This window comes from Elephas maximus, chromosome 5 (assembly GCF_024166365.1).
Source record: "Elephas maximus indicus isolate mEleMax1 chromosome 5, mEleMax1 primary haplotype, whole genome shotgun sequence".
Classification (NCBI taxonomy): Eukaryota; Metazoa; Chordata; class Mammalia; order Proboscidea; family Elephantidae; genus Elephas; species Elephas maximus.
Window position 1 is genome coordinate 105,508,510 of NC_064823.1, and position 13,211 is coordinate 105,521,720.

Consider the following 13,211-nt stretch of genomic DNA (forward strand, 5'->3'; position numbering starts at 1 on the left):
GGTCAGGCACACTTTAGTCTTCAAGGTGACATCTTTGCTTTTCAACAATTTAAGAGGTCTTTTGCAACAGATTTGCCCAATGCAATGTGTCTTTTGATTTCCTGACTGCTGCTTCCATGGGTGTTGACTGTGGATGCAAGTAAAATGAAGTCCTTGACAACTTCAGTCTTTTCTTCCTTTATCATAATGTTGCTTATTGGTCCAGTTGTGAAGATTTTTGTTTTCTTTATGTTGAAGTATAATCCATACTGAAGGCTGTGGTCTTTGATCTTCATCAATAAGTGCTTCAAGTTGTCTTCACTTGCAGAAAGCAAGGTTGTATCATCTGCATAATGCAGGTTGTTAATTAGTCTTCCTCCAAGCTTGATCCTGTTCTTCTTCATGTAGTCCAGGATCTTGGATTATATGCTCAGCATACACACTGAATAGGTATAGTAATAGGATACAACCCTGACGCACACCTTTCCTGACTTTAAACCATGCAATATCCACTTGTTCTATCCAAACAACTGTCTCTTGATCTGTGTACAGGTTCCTCATGAGCACAATTAAGTGTTCTGGAATTCCCATTCTTCACAATGTTATCCATACAGTCAAATGCCTTGCATAGTCAATAAAACATAGGTTAACATCCTTCTGGTATTCTCTGCTTTCAGCCAGGATCCATCTGACATCAGTTATGGTATCCCTAGTTCCATGTCCTCTCCTGAATCCAGCTTGAATTTCTGGCAGTTCCCTGTTGATATACTGCTGCAGCTGCTTTTGAATGATCTTTAGCAAAATTTTACTTGTGTGTGATATTAATGATATTGTTTGATAATTTCCACACTTGGTTAGATCATCTTTCTTTGGAATAGGCATAAATATGGATCTCTTCCAGTCAGTTGGCCAGGAAGCTGTCTTCCATATTTCTTGGCATAGACAAGTGAGCACCTCCAGCACTGCATCATCTGTTGAAACATCTCAGTTGGTATTCTGTCAATTCCTGGAGCCTTGTTTTTTGCCAGTGCCTTCAGAGCAGCTTGAACTTATTCCTTCAGTACCGTTGGTTCCTGGTCATATGCTACCTCCTGAAATGGTTGAATGTCAATCTTTTTTTTTTGGTATAGTGACTCTATTCTCTCCATCTTCTTTTGATGCTTCCTGCATTGTTTAATATTTTTTCTGTAGAACCCTTCAATATTGCAACTCAAGGGTTAAATTTTTTCTTCAGTTTTTTCCGCTTGAGAAGTGCTGAGTGTGTTCTTCCCTTTTGGTTTTCTATCTCCAGGTCTTTGCATATTTCATTATAATATTTTCCTTTGTTTTCTCGAGCCACCCTTTGAAATCTTCTCTTAACTCTTTAACTTCATCATTTTTTCCACTCAACATTTAAAAGCAAGTATCGCTTTAGCCACTCAACATTTAAGAGTAAGTATCAGTCTCTTCTGACACCCATTTCGGTCTTTTCTTTCTTTCCTCTCTTTTTAATGACCTCTTGCCTTCTTCATATATGACATCTTTGATGTCATTCCAAAACTCATCTGGTCTTCGCTCATTAGTGTTCAGTGCACCAAATCTATTCTTGAGATGGTCTCTAAATTCAGGTGGGATATACTCAAGGTCTTACTTTGTCTTTTGTAAACTTGTTCTAATTTTCTTCAACTTCAACTTGAACTTGCATATGAGCAATTGATGGTACATTCTGTGATCCGCCCCGACCTTGTTCTGACTGATGATATTGAGCCTTTCCATTGTCTCTTTTCACAGATGTAGTTGATTTGATTCTTGCATATTCTATCTGGCGAGGTCCACATGTATAGTTGCCCCTTTGTGTTGGTAAAAAAAAGGTATTTGCAAGGAAGAAGTTGTTGGTCTTGCAAAATCCTGTCATGTGATCTCTGGCATCATTTCTATCACCAAGGCCATATTTTCGAACTACCTATCCTTCTTTGTTTCTAGCTTTCGAATCCCAATCACCAGTAATTATCAATGCAACTTGATGGCATGTTTGATCAATTTCAGACTGAGAAGTTGGTAAAAATCTTCAATTTCTTCATCTTTGGCCTTAGTGATTGGTTTGTAAATTTGAATAATAGTCATATTAACTGATCTCCCTTGTAGGCATATGGATATTATCCTATCACTACTTCAGGATAGATCTTAAAATGTTCTTTTGATGATGAATGCAACGCCATTCCTTTTCAAGTTGTCATTCCCGGCATAGTAGACCATATGATTGTCCAATTCAAAATGGCCAATACCAGTCCATTTCAGCTCACTAATGCCTAGGATATCGATGTTAATGTGTTCCATTTCCTTTTTGATGACTTCCAATTTTCCTAGATTCATACTTCATACATTCCACGTTCTGATTATTAATGGATGTTTGCAGCTCTTTCTTCTCATTTTGAGTCATGTCACATCAGTAGACGAATACCACTAGCATAGCTTCCAGCATCACAGCAACACACAAGCCCCCATGGTATGACAGATTGACAGATGCTTGGGGAATTGTTTTATAGTTATTAATAACTATTAGATCTTTCATGGAATTGCACCCTTTTTGTCTCACTTAAGGCTTTTTCTTGAATTTAACCTTGTCTGATATTAAAAGTACAACTTCTGCTTTCTTTTTGTTCTGCCTTTTCTTTATGTGCTTTTGGAAAGTCACCATTTTAATAATCTTTCCAGCACATGATCCGGATGCACTAGAGATTTTTCCTGATACTCGGAGTAACAGGGAAGTAGGGTAACTTAGATTTAATTGGATTCGTTATGCCTCTCTTGATTGAACTAAAGAAAATTGCAAACACGAGTTAGAATCACTGTAATAAGGACAAAACAGTCATTTCCTAAATTAATTAATACATCATTTGTTACCTGTCACAAAACCCTTATTAATTAAAGTAGAATGATAACGTCAAGTAAAAGAAACAGGTGAATTTCTAAAGGAGATAAAATTGTGACATAAACATCTTTTTTAATTGGTTTAATAGACAAGCACAGCATTATAAAATTCATTCAGGGCTTGGAACAAGAAGATGATGAAAGGATGCATAGAAATAGAGCATTATGGCACAGGAAGTAGTGAGGATTATTTTCCAGAGAATGACTAGATTCTGTTTTACTCTATTTCAGTGGTTATTAACTTTTTTTGGTTAAGAACTCAACAAACTTAAGTCAGCTGATGTTTACTAAGTATCTCTCATATGCCAGGCATTATGCTGGGAGGTAAGGACTGATTTTGAACAAAAATAGATCCCTTTAAGAATTTAATGAAAGCTAGGAACTCTTCCCAACAGAAAAAATTAAAACGTATGGGTTATTTTTAGTTGCCATTGAGTCGATTCCAATTCATGATGACGTCATGTGTGCAGAGTAGAACTGCTCCATAGGGTTTTCAAGGCTGTGACTTCGGAAGTAGGTCACTAGGCCTGCCTTCTGAGGTGCATCTGGGTGGATTTGAACTGCCAGCCTTTCAGTTAGTAGTCTAGCACTTAACCATTTGAGCCACCCAAGGTATGCACATTCAATTCACACCACCTTTTTTATAACTCTCAAGAGGTATACAGACTTCATCCACCCATGAAGGCCCCCGTATCCATGGATGTAATTTAAGGACCCCTTTTTCTTTCTTTTTTTTTTTTTTTTTACCCTATTTGAAGTTATTCAAGTAAGGAATGATGCATGTGTCTTAGTACTAGTCACTTCATCTTCCAAGGTTTGATTTCTTTGTTAAATGAGGGCACTAGATGAAAGGCTTCCATTTTAAAAATCTATCAATCTGTGAAGAGGTGTTATAAATACGCTTGTCCATTTATATCATTTGTCTCCTTGTTGTCCATATTTGTGTGTCAGATTGAAAAGAATAGCATGAAATAGAGCATAACAAAATTGAATGTTGCTGGGTGGAAACCCCAGGTTTTGTTCAGCATGACTTGTTACAGCCAATAATCAAGAGGTTGAGGTGAGAGATCAGAAAGGCGCCTCTATTTTGTTGTGCAAGGAAAGGAACAGTTGAGGCTGCTCCCTCCAAGACTGCTCACAGGCAGCTTAGGGAGGAGGGCTTTTACAGAAAGCAGACAGAAAAATGTAAATTTATCATGAATATTCAAAATTGACCTTCACACAGGCATCTAGAGCTTGGGGATGACTATGCATTTTCTTTAGACAAGGGTTTGATTCTCCAGGATGGAAGAAGACGTTGACTTTCCTTCATTAGCATGTTAAGTCTCCACCCAGAGTGTATTTTGCACTTAATGAGCTAGTAAAAAAAAAAAACTTAAAATGCCAAGATGGCATTGAAAACCTGCTAAAACTGGTTGAGGCCAGGTATGGCCTGTTCTGTGGTTATCTTGTCAAGGACAATTTCAGAAAAAAGTGTGGCCTGTTCTGCACTGTGCAGGAAGATAAGCCAGAGCAGGTTATTCTTAGAAGGGTTTAGCTCTGAGGCTGCCTGTCTCGAGAATAGGAATCAGAGAAACATACGGAATTTATTTATCATCGTCCATGAGAAGTGGTAGTGGTGGCCCAGTTGGTAAATGGTCCCTTGGTGAGATAGTGTCAGAGCTAGGATATGGCTCTGTTATTGCTCATATTAATTATGATTGATAATTATTATTATTTTCATTAATGCTCAAGTTGTGAAAACTTGACTGGTGGGAGGTCTTTTAAATTGGCTTCTGTGAAATTCATCACTGTTGTTGTGTGTGTGTGTAGTCTATTCTTTTTTATTAGTAGAATTTCGGAAACCCTGGTGGCATAGTGGTTAAGTGCTATGGCTGCTAACCAAAGGGTCAGCAGTTCAAATCCACCAGGCGCTCCTTGGAAACTCTATGGGGCAGTTCTACTCTGTCCTACAGGGTCGCTCTGAGTCAGAATCGACTCGATGGTACTGGGTTTGGTTTTGGTAGTAGAATTTCGTTGTATCAGTATGCCATAATTTGTTTATCCATTTTCCTGTTGATGAGCATTTGTGTTGTTTCCAGTTTGAGGCTATTATTAATAAAGCTGCTGCAAATATTCATTTGTAAGTGCAAGGAAGAGAGCAAAAGAACCTTGAGCTATAAATCAGGAGATCGGCATTCTGACTTTTATTGCTTATGCAGCTTTAGAATCATCCTTAGTGTCTAGCTGATCTGACAACTGCCTCCCTTGCCAGCCTCAACTCATATCACTTCCCCTGTCTCTCACTTCATCTGCTCACTGTGCTCACTGACCAAGCTTACTTCTGCCTCCTAACTGACCATTGTGCTTCATAGGGTTTTCAGTGGTTGTAATCTTTCAGAAGTAGGTCACCAGACCTTTCTTCCAAGGTGCCTCTGAGTGGACTAAACCACCAACCTTTCTGTTAGCAGCCAAGAGCTTAACTGCTTGTGCCAACCACAGGCCTGTCTGATCATTGTATTCGTTGCTTGCTCTGTCTGGAATCCTCTTCCTCCAGTGCTTTACCATGGCTGGCCCTTTCTCATTGCTCCCATGCTACCTCCTCAGAGAGGCCTTTCCATCAAAATGGCCTCTTCACCCCAGTGTCCTCATATTTCTTTGCCAATTTTTGCAGAACTCTTACTTTATTCTGAAATTTTCTTGTTTATCTGTTTGCTTTCTAGCTTACGGTCTTCCTGCCACTAGGGTGTCAGCCCTACAAGGCCAAGGCCTCATCTTTCTTGTTTGCTGCTGTATTACTCACACTACTGCCTGGGACATGGGTGGCACTCAATAAATATTTGGTGAATGAATTCAATGAATGGTGAATGAATTCAGTGAAGTGAAAGATTAAAGAGTTGTGTGTGTGTGTGTGTGCCTGCATTTATTTATATGCTGATGTATTTCACAGAAGAATTTGAGGTGGTTTACAAGGAATACCTGACCTTCAATCTAGGAACCTATTCTCAGTTTATTGGTGCTTATGCCATTTTCACTGGGATCTGTTCATTCAGTTGAGGTAAAGGGCATAGATTCCACTTCCTGGTCCTCCTGAACTGTATAAAATGGCTGCTGTTCTTCTTGTCTATCCTACCATTGTTATTAACTTACTGCTACAGTTACTAGTTAATTATCAAGTGAGCCACTAACTGGTTGCTTCGGTTTTTTCACGCTGTTTAGATACAATGTAAAAATCTCAGAGTGACTAAAAATAAGAAAATAAATTATGCCCTTCATCAGCAAAAAGATCAATGAGTTTTCTTCAGCTGTGGAAGTCAGTATTTTTTTTTTTTTTGTATGCCCAAATACCAGGTTTATTTCCATAATATGTCAAACTTTTGTTAGTAAATTTGCATCTATGTCATTATTCATGACCAGTAAAGGCATGTAAAAGGGGAGGTCAGGTCAGCATAAAAAAACAATATAACCGTAAGTCAGATTGCCGGATCCCAAATTGCCCGCTATCTCTTTGCAAGAGTCCCTCTTTGTGATAGAAAAGATGTGTCTGATTGGCTTGGTTTCTTCTGGTGTAGGAAAGACAGAAAACCATCAGTAGAGTAAGAAGTAAAAGAAGTGAGACTATCATTTGAAATAAGGTTCAGGGAAACCCTGGTAATGGGGTTTTCGATAAGTTGTCTTTGTTTTTGTTTATTTTTGCTGCCTGTTTCCTCTTCTGCAAATTTAGACCTTCAAGCATCAGCTCTAGCTCTAAAATTCCAGGACTCATTGACAGCTCTGCCTTTTTTCCTCCATCCCCTTCAGTACGTTTCAGAGGATACCAATGGGCGCCCACAAAATTGCTCTGATGAAAGTTTAAGGCTACTTTCAAAACCTGTTGTCATTGAGTCGATTCAGGCTCATAGTCAGACTCAAATCAACCCTATAGCACAGAGCAGAGCTACCCCATAGGGTTTCCAAGGAGCAGCTGATGGATTTGAACTGCTGACCTTTTGATTAGCAGCGGAACTCTTAACCACTGTGCCACCAGAGCTCCTAAGGTAGGTTTCCTAAAATGATGTGAGTTTAGGGAGAGCAAGAGAGGAAGAAGGAAGTTTCTAACAGCAAAGGTGAAGGACTACACTCCTGCCTGCTGAGAATCTCCGGCAGGCAGTGGGTATCCCAGTTACAGTCATGTGAATCCTGGCCAACTTGTTGGAGACCTTATTCAAAAGGGAAACACTACGTGATATGTATTTATCTTTGGATGTTAAAAAGAATCTTCCAATTAGAATTATCCATGTATCAGTGCTATCTTGACATTCAAGCTACATGTGGGGTGGATTGTTTTTGCTATGCAGTTTATTTTCAATCAGGGGCTGCAATCTCGTACTAGGGCACCACCCCTCACACTCACCTTCTATAAACTACCTGGGTTTACCTTTCTGCAATATTACCATATTATTTCTTCTTCCCCCTTGACCAAAATTTCTTAGCTGCAGGGTTTTCATTCTAGCGGGGGCTGGGACAGGTTCAGAGACAGGCAAAGCAATTTATATCATTTTTCTCCTAACCATATATCTATTATATAACCTATATACCTACCGTTTGGCTTTATTGATATTAATGTATTTCCACATTTATAATAAAACATTACAGGTTTTAAAAATTCTGAGGCTTGTGAACCTCAGACACCAGAATTCCCTGGTAGGTGTGGCTAAAATGCAGATTCCTTGGCTTCAACTCAGACCTACTTAATCAAAATCTGGTAGAAGGGGATGGATTCCAGAGATCAGGAATTTTAACAGATTTTCCAGGTGATTCTTAATCACACTCAAGTTTGAAAATTAACATGCTAATGATGAAATGATGCCTTCCTAATTACCCTGCTGAAAGTAGCATAGAAGCAAGGTAGACCTACACAACTTGATTAGTAGGACAAATCCTACATTATTAAACTGAAGGAAAATTTGTTGTTGTTACTTGCTGTTGAGTTGGCTCCAACTCAATGGTTACCTTACGTGTACCAGAAATAAATATTGCCCAGTAGTGCGTCGTCTTCCTAATCACGTCTATGTTTTAGTCCACATTGTGGTTATTTTGTCAGTCCATCTCATGGACAGTTTCCCTCTTTTTCGCTGACCCTCCACTTTACCAAACATGATGTCCTTTTCTAGCAACTGGTCTTTACTTTCGTGTCCAAAGTAAGCAAGACAAAGTCTGGCCATCCTTGCTTCTAAGGAGTATTCTGACAGAAAGAATATTAGCTTGACCTATATTTGATTTGCCCTGGAATCTATAATCCTTACAGCAATTTCACTTGAATGTCTTCCTCCTAAATTTCTGTTCTTCAATTTATTTTCGTATGTGAAACTATACAGAATTTGTGGTATTTCCGTTTTTTTTTTAAACCCGCTGTTTAATTAGAAGTAATAGATAAAATCATTTGGTTCTTTTAATGTTCTAAAAAGGTATAATAGTCTAATTTAATTTTGTATCTAGTGATGATATAGTGCATAATAATTTATTTAAATATAAATCACCATTTCTTCCCCCTTCCAACAAAAAAGGAAAGAAATTTGTTATAAAATATTTTAAAACTAATTCTCTCATATGATGTGAGATTCATTGGTCATATATCTCCTTAATCCATTTTTAATCTATTAGGGATCATCAATATTTTGATCTATTGTTTTTAGGTTACTTCACCAGCAACATGTTTTGTTGAGATAAGAGTTCTGGAACAAGGTGGAATTTTTGTGAGTTCTCTGTTTATTATTATTGCATTTCTGGTTGAAGAAAAATATTTTACATCTCATAGATTTATATCCTTAAATCAATTCCTAAATTTACATCAAATGCATGTTTGATTTATCACATATGGTCTGTAATATAGCAAATCGTGACATACTGAACTAAGAATAAAAGCAAACATTTATACAGTGATCTGTAGTTTACAGTAGGTCTTCATATTGTCATCTCATCTGTTTTTCACATTGATTCTGCACTCTACAGTCAATATTCTTCCTCAAATGCAAATCTGATCATTTCAGTTTAACTTCTGGGTTTTTAAGTTCTTTCTAGTGCCCATAGAATAAAATTAAGGCTCCCCAGCACGATAAGCCATCCTCTCTAGCCTCATCTTTAGTTGCATCCTCCCACCCTATGTTTTAGCCAAATTAAACTGCATGTAGTTTTCTGACTACCACACCATATCATACCTTTGAGTATTCATTTATACAGTTCCCTCTGGCTGAAATAACCTTCCCAATATTTCCCCTGCCTCCACTCACCCCAGATTCACAAAATTACTTGCACCTTACCAAGACTCAGCTCAAGTGCCATCTTTTTTATCATGCCAGTCCTGTCTCTCTCCCATGGTGGACCTGAGATGTCCTTCCACCTCTCACCAAGTAGAAGTGACATCTTTGTTCTCCCACTGTGACCAGGCAGCATCTACCACATTTTACCACATTGTTCTATATTCATGTCTCTTTTTCTAGATTGTTGGTTCTTCAACGACAGAGTCTGAGTCTAGTTTAACTCTGATATGTCTCCAGTGATTAGCACTTAGAAGATGCTTGATAAATGCATATTGAATGAATAAATGGATGGATGGATGGATGGATGAGTGGATGGGTGGGTAGGTGGCTAGATGGAGTAGGATGGTGTTATGGATTGAATTGTGCCCCCCCCAACATATATGTTGTAAATTCTTTATACCTGTGGTTGTAATCCTATTTGGGAATGGTACAGGATTAATGCAGGGTGTGCCTTAAGTCAATCTCTTATGAGATATTCAAGAAATTATTACAAGCAAACAAAAGAAGCAGAGATGGGGGAGGAGAGATGCCTAGCCACCTGAAGATTACCCAGGAGAAGAAGCTCAGAAGAGACAAAGACCTTCCTCCAGAGCCGACAAAAAGAGAAAGCCTTCCCCTAGAGCCAGCACCCTGAATTCAGACTTCTAGCCTCTTAAACTGTGAGAAAATAAATTTCTGTTTGTTAAAGCCATCCACTTGTGGTATTTCTGTTATAGCAGCACTAGATAACTAAGATAGGATTTGGTACTGAGAAGTGGGGGTGCTGCTCTAACAAATACCTATAAGGTGGAACTGGTTTTGGAATTGGGTAATGGGTGGTGGCCGAAAAAGTTTTAAGGTGGCTAATAGTAAAAGTCTATATTGCCTTGAAGAGACTGTTGGTAAGAATTATGGATGTCAAAGGCAATTTTGGTGAAGACTCAGAAGGAAATGAAGAGAGCCATAGGGAAAGTCTCTGTTATCTTAGAGAATACATATAGTACCAGCAACAGAAAGTTGATATGAATGTGGACATTGTGTGTACTTCTGGTGAGGTTTTAAAAGGAATGACGAGGAACATGTGATTGGACAATGGAGGAAGGGCAATGCTTTTTATGCAGTGGCAAAGAACTTGTCTGAATTATGTTCAAATGTTTGGTGGGTGGTAGAACTTTCAGGTGATAAACTTGGATATCTGCCTAGCAAGATCTTAAAAGGGCTGCATGGTTTTTCCTTGCTGCTTATACTAAAATGTGAGAGGAAAGAGATGGACTTAATAAACTATGCACAAGAAAACAAAACTTAAAAATTTGGGAAATTCTGTTGTACAAATTAAAGACACGTGTCCTAGAATGTTCGTCAAGAATGTGGCTACAGAGGTGGGGACCAAGATGGCAGAGTAGTCAGATGCTTCCAGTGAATCCTCTTACAACAAAGACCCCCCCAAAAAAACAACTGAAACAATTATATTTATGACAAGTTAGGAGCCCTGAACATCAAAGGCAAAATTAGAAAACGGACTGAGTGGCAGGGGGAGGAAGAGATGGTTCAGAAGCAGAGAGGAGTTGTTGGACCTGAATCACCAGGAACCCTCAGGCTGCAGTGGGCTGGTAGTATGTTCAGCTGCAGTTTCCTCGGGGAGAAACAGCCAGCCGCACAGCCTACTCACACCTCTGGAACCAGAGAAGAATGGTGTTCTTGGCAAAAGCTATTTACTTGCATACATTTTACATCGCCGCAGCCCCCAAACCACCTTCAGTGGCTGCTGATTTCCCTGGGCCTGAGATAGTTCTGCTGCACACCCTAAGCCACTCTCCTGGACTTGGAGAAGGAATAAATTCACAACTGGGAAAAGATAATCTGCCAGCTCCACTAACCTGGAGAACCCAGGGCAGAAGCAGCTCCTGTCCAGGCATAAATGGTCTGTGGACTTTGAATACATTTCTCCCCCTGCCCGGACCTGTGTAGGCCTATTTCAGGAGATTAGGCCCTTGTTGGCAGACTGCAACTGTTTCAGCTGTGTGATGAAGAGGTGCGTGTTTGATGTTTGACACCGCTTTGCCTGTTAAACAGGGTCCTCACCTACCCACATCAGGGGCCTAAGGACTGGTGGCTCCACTCAGGTCACCCAGCCTCCCATGACAGGAGTCCAAGAATAACTAGTACCTCCCAGTCCTTACAGCCAAAAGCATTGGGTGCCCATGGTCTGTCTGCAGAACCCACCCACCTGTGCACTCTAGGGAACAGGGATGCGCTTTCCTCACAGCCACTCAGGGGATGGTTGTCAGCCCCCTGCCTAGTTCAGAGCATGACCCTCTGCTGCAACCAGATACCAGTAGATACACCAATCACCCCTGCCTCTCTTAGACTGTAGGGCAGAGTCTGTACCACACACTTCATGGCCAACTACCTGGACACCTGAGCTGAATCCATACAAGAAAAGTGAATGGACTCCTAGGCTCATATATCTGATAACAGCTCTAACCAGCTGTTGACAGGACATTAGAGCCTCAAAGGTGAAAATAATCAAGCTAGCTAACTCAAGCAATCTATTCAGACATATCAAAACAAGACAAAGCAAGAAGCTAGGAAACAATAAGCAAACATAAAATAAACTAATACAATGACTTATACATGGCTTGGAGACAACAGTCAATATCAAATCACATAAAGAAGCAGACCATGGTCACTTCAACAAGCTCTCAAAAAAATGATCAAGGGATCTTCTGTATGAAGGTCCCTTCCTGGAATTACTGGATACAGAACATAAAAAATTAATATACAGAATTCTTCAAGACATCAGGAAGGAGATCAGGCAACAGGCAGAACAAGACAAGGAACACACAGATAAAGCAGTTGAAGAAATTAAAAAGGTTATTCAAGAACATAATGAAAAATTTAATAAGCTACAAGAATTCTAGAGACAGCAATCAGAAATTCAGAAGATTAACAATAAAATTACAGAATTAGACAACAGTAGAATGAGGAGCAGAATTGAGCAAGTGGAAGGCAGATTTGGTGAGCTTGGAGAGAAAGCACTTGGTACCAATATATTTGAAGAAAAATCAGATAAAAGAATTAAAAAAAATGAAGAAACCCTAAGAATCATGTGGGAATCTTTCAAGAGAAATATCTTACAAGTGAGTGAGTGGAGTACCAGAACATGGAGAGATAACAGAAAATACAGAAGGAATTGTTGAAGATTTGTTGGCAGAAAACTTTCCTGATATCGTGAAAGATGAGAAGATATTTATCCAAGATGCTCACCAAACTCCTCATGAGGTAGATCTTAAAAGAAAGCCACCAAGACATATTATAATCAAACTTACCAAAACCAAAGATAAAGAGAGAATTTTAAGATTAAAAAAAACTAGGGATAAATGAAAAGTCACCTACAAAGGAGAGCCAATAAGAATAAGCTCAGACTACTCAGCTGAAACCATTCAGGCAAGAAGGCAATGGGATGACTTATATAAAGTGTTGAAGGAAAAAGTTGCCATCCAAGAATCATATATCCAGCAAAACTGTCTCTTAAATATGAAGGTGAAATTAGGACATTTCCAGATAAACAGAAGTTTAGGGAATTCGTAAAAACCAAACCAAAACTACAAGAAATACTAAAGGGAGTTCTCTGGCTAGAAAATCAATAAAATCAGATATCAACCCAAGACCAGAACACTGGACACAGCAATTAGATGTCAACCCAGATAGAGAAAGCACAAAAATAACTCAAGATTAAAAAAATGCTCAAAACAGGGAAACAGTGATGTCATTATCTAAAAGAAGACAACATTAAAACAATAAAGAGGGACTAAGAAATGTAGTGATAGATCTTTCATATGGAGAGGAAGAGAAGGCGATATAAAGAAATAAAAGTTAGGTTTAAACTTAGAAAAATAGGGGTAAATATTAAGGTAACCACAAAGGAGACTAAGTATCCTACTCATCAAAATAAAATACAAGAAAAAGATAGAGACTCAGCAGAAACAAAATCAACAACAACAAATAAGAGGAAAAGATAACATATAAAGATAAACTACTCAGCACAAAATATTAAGTGGGAAA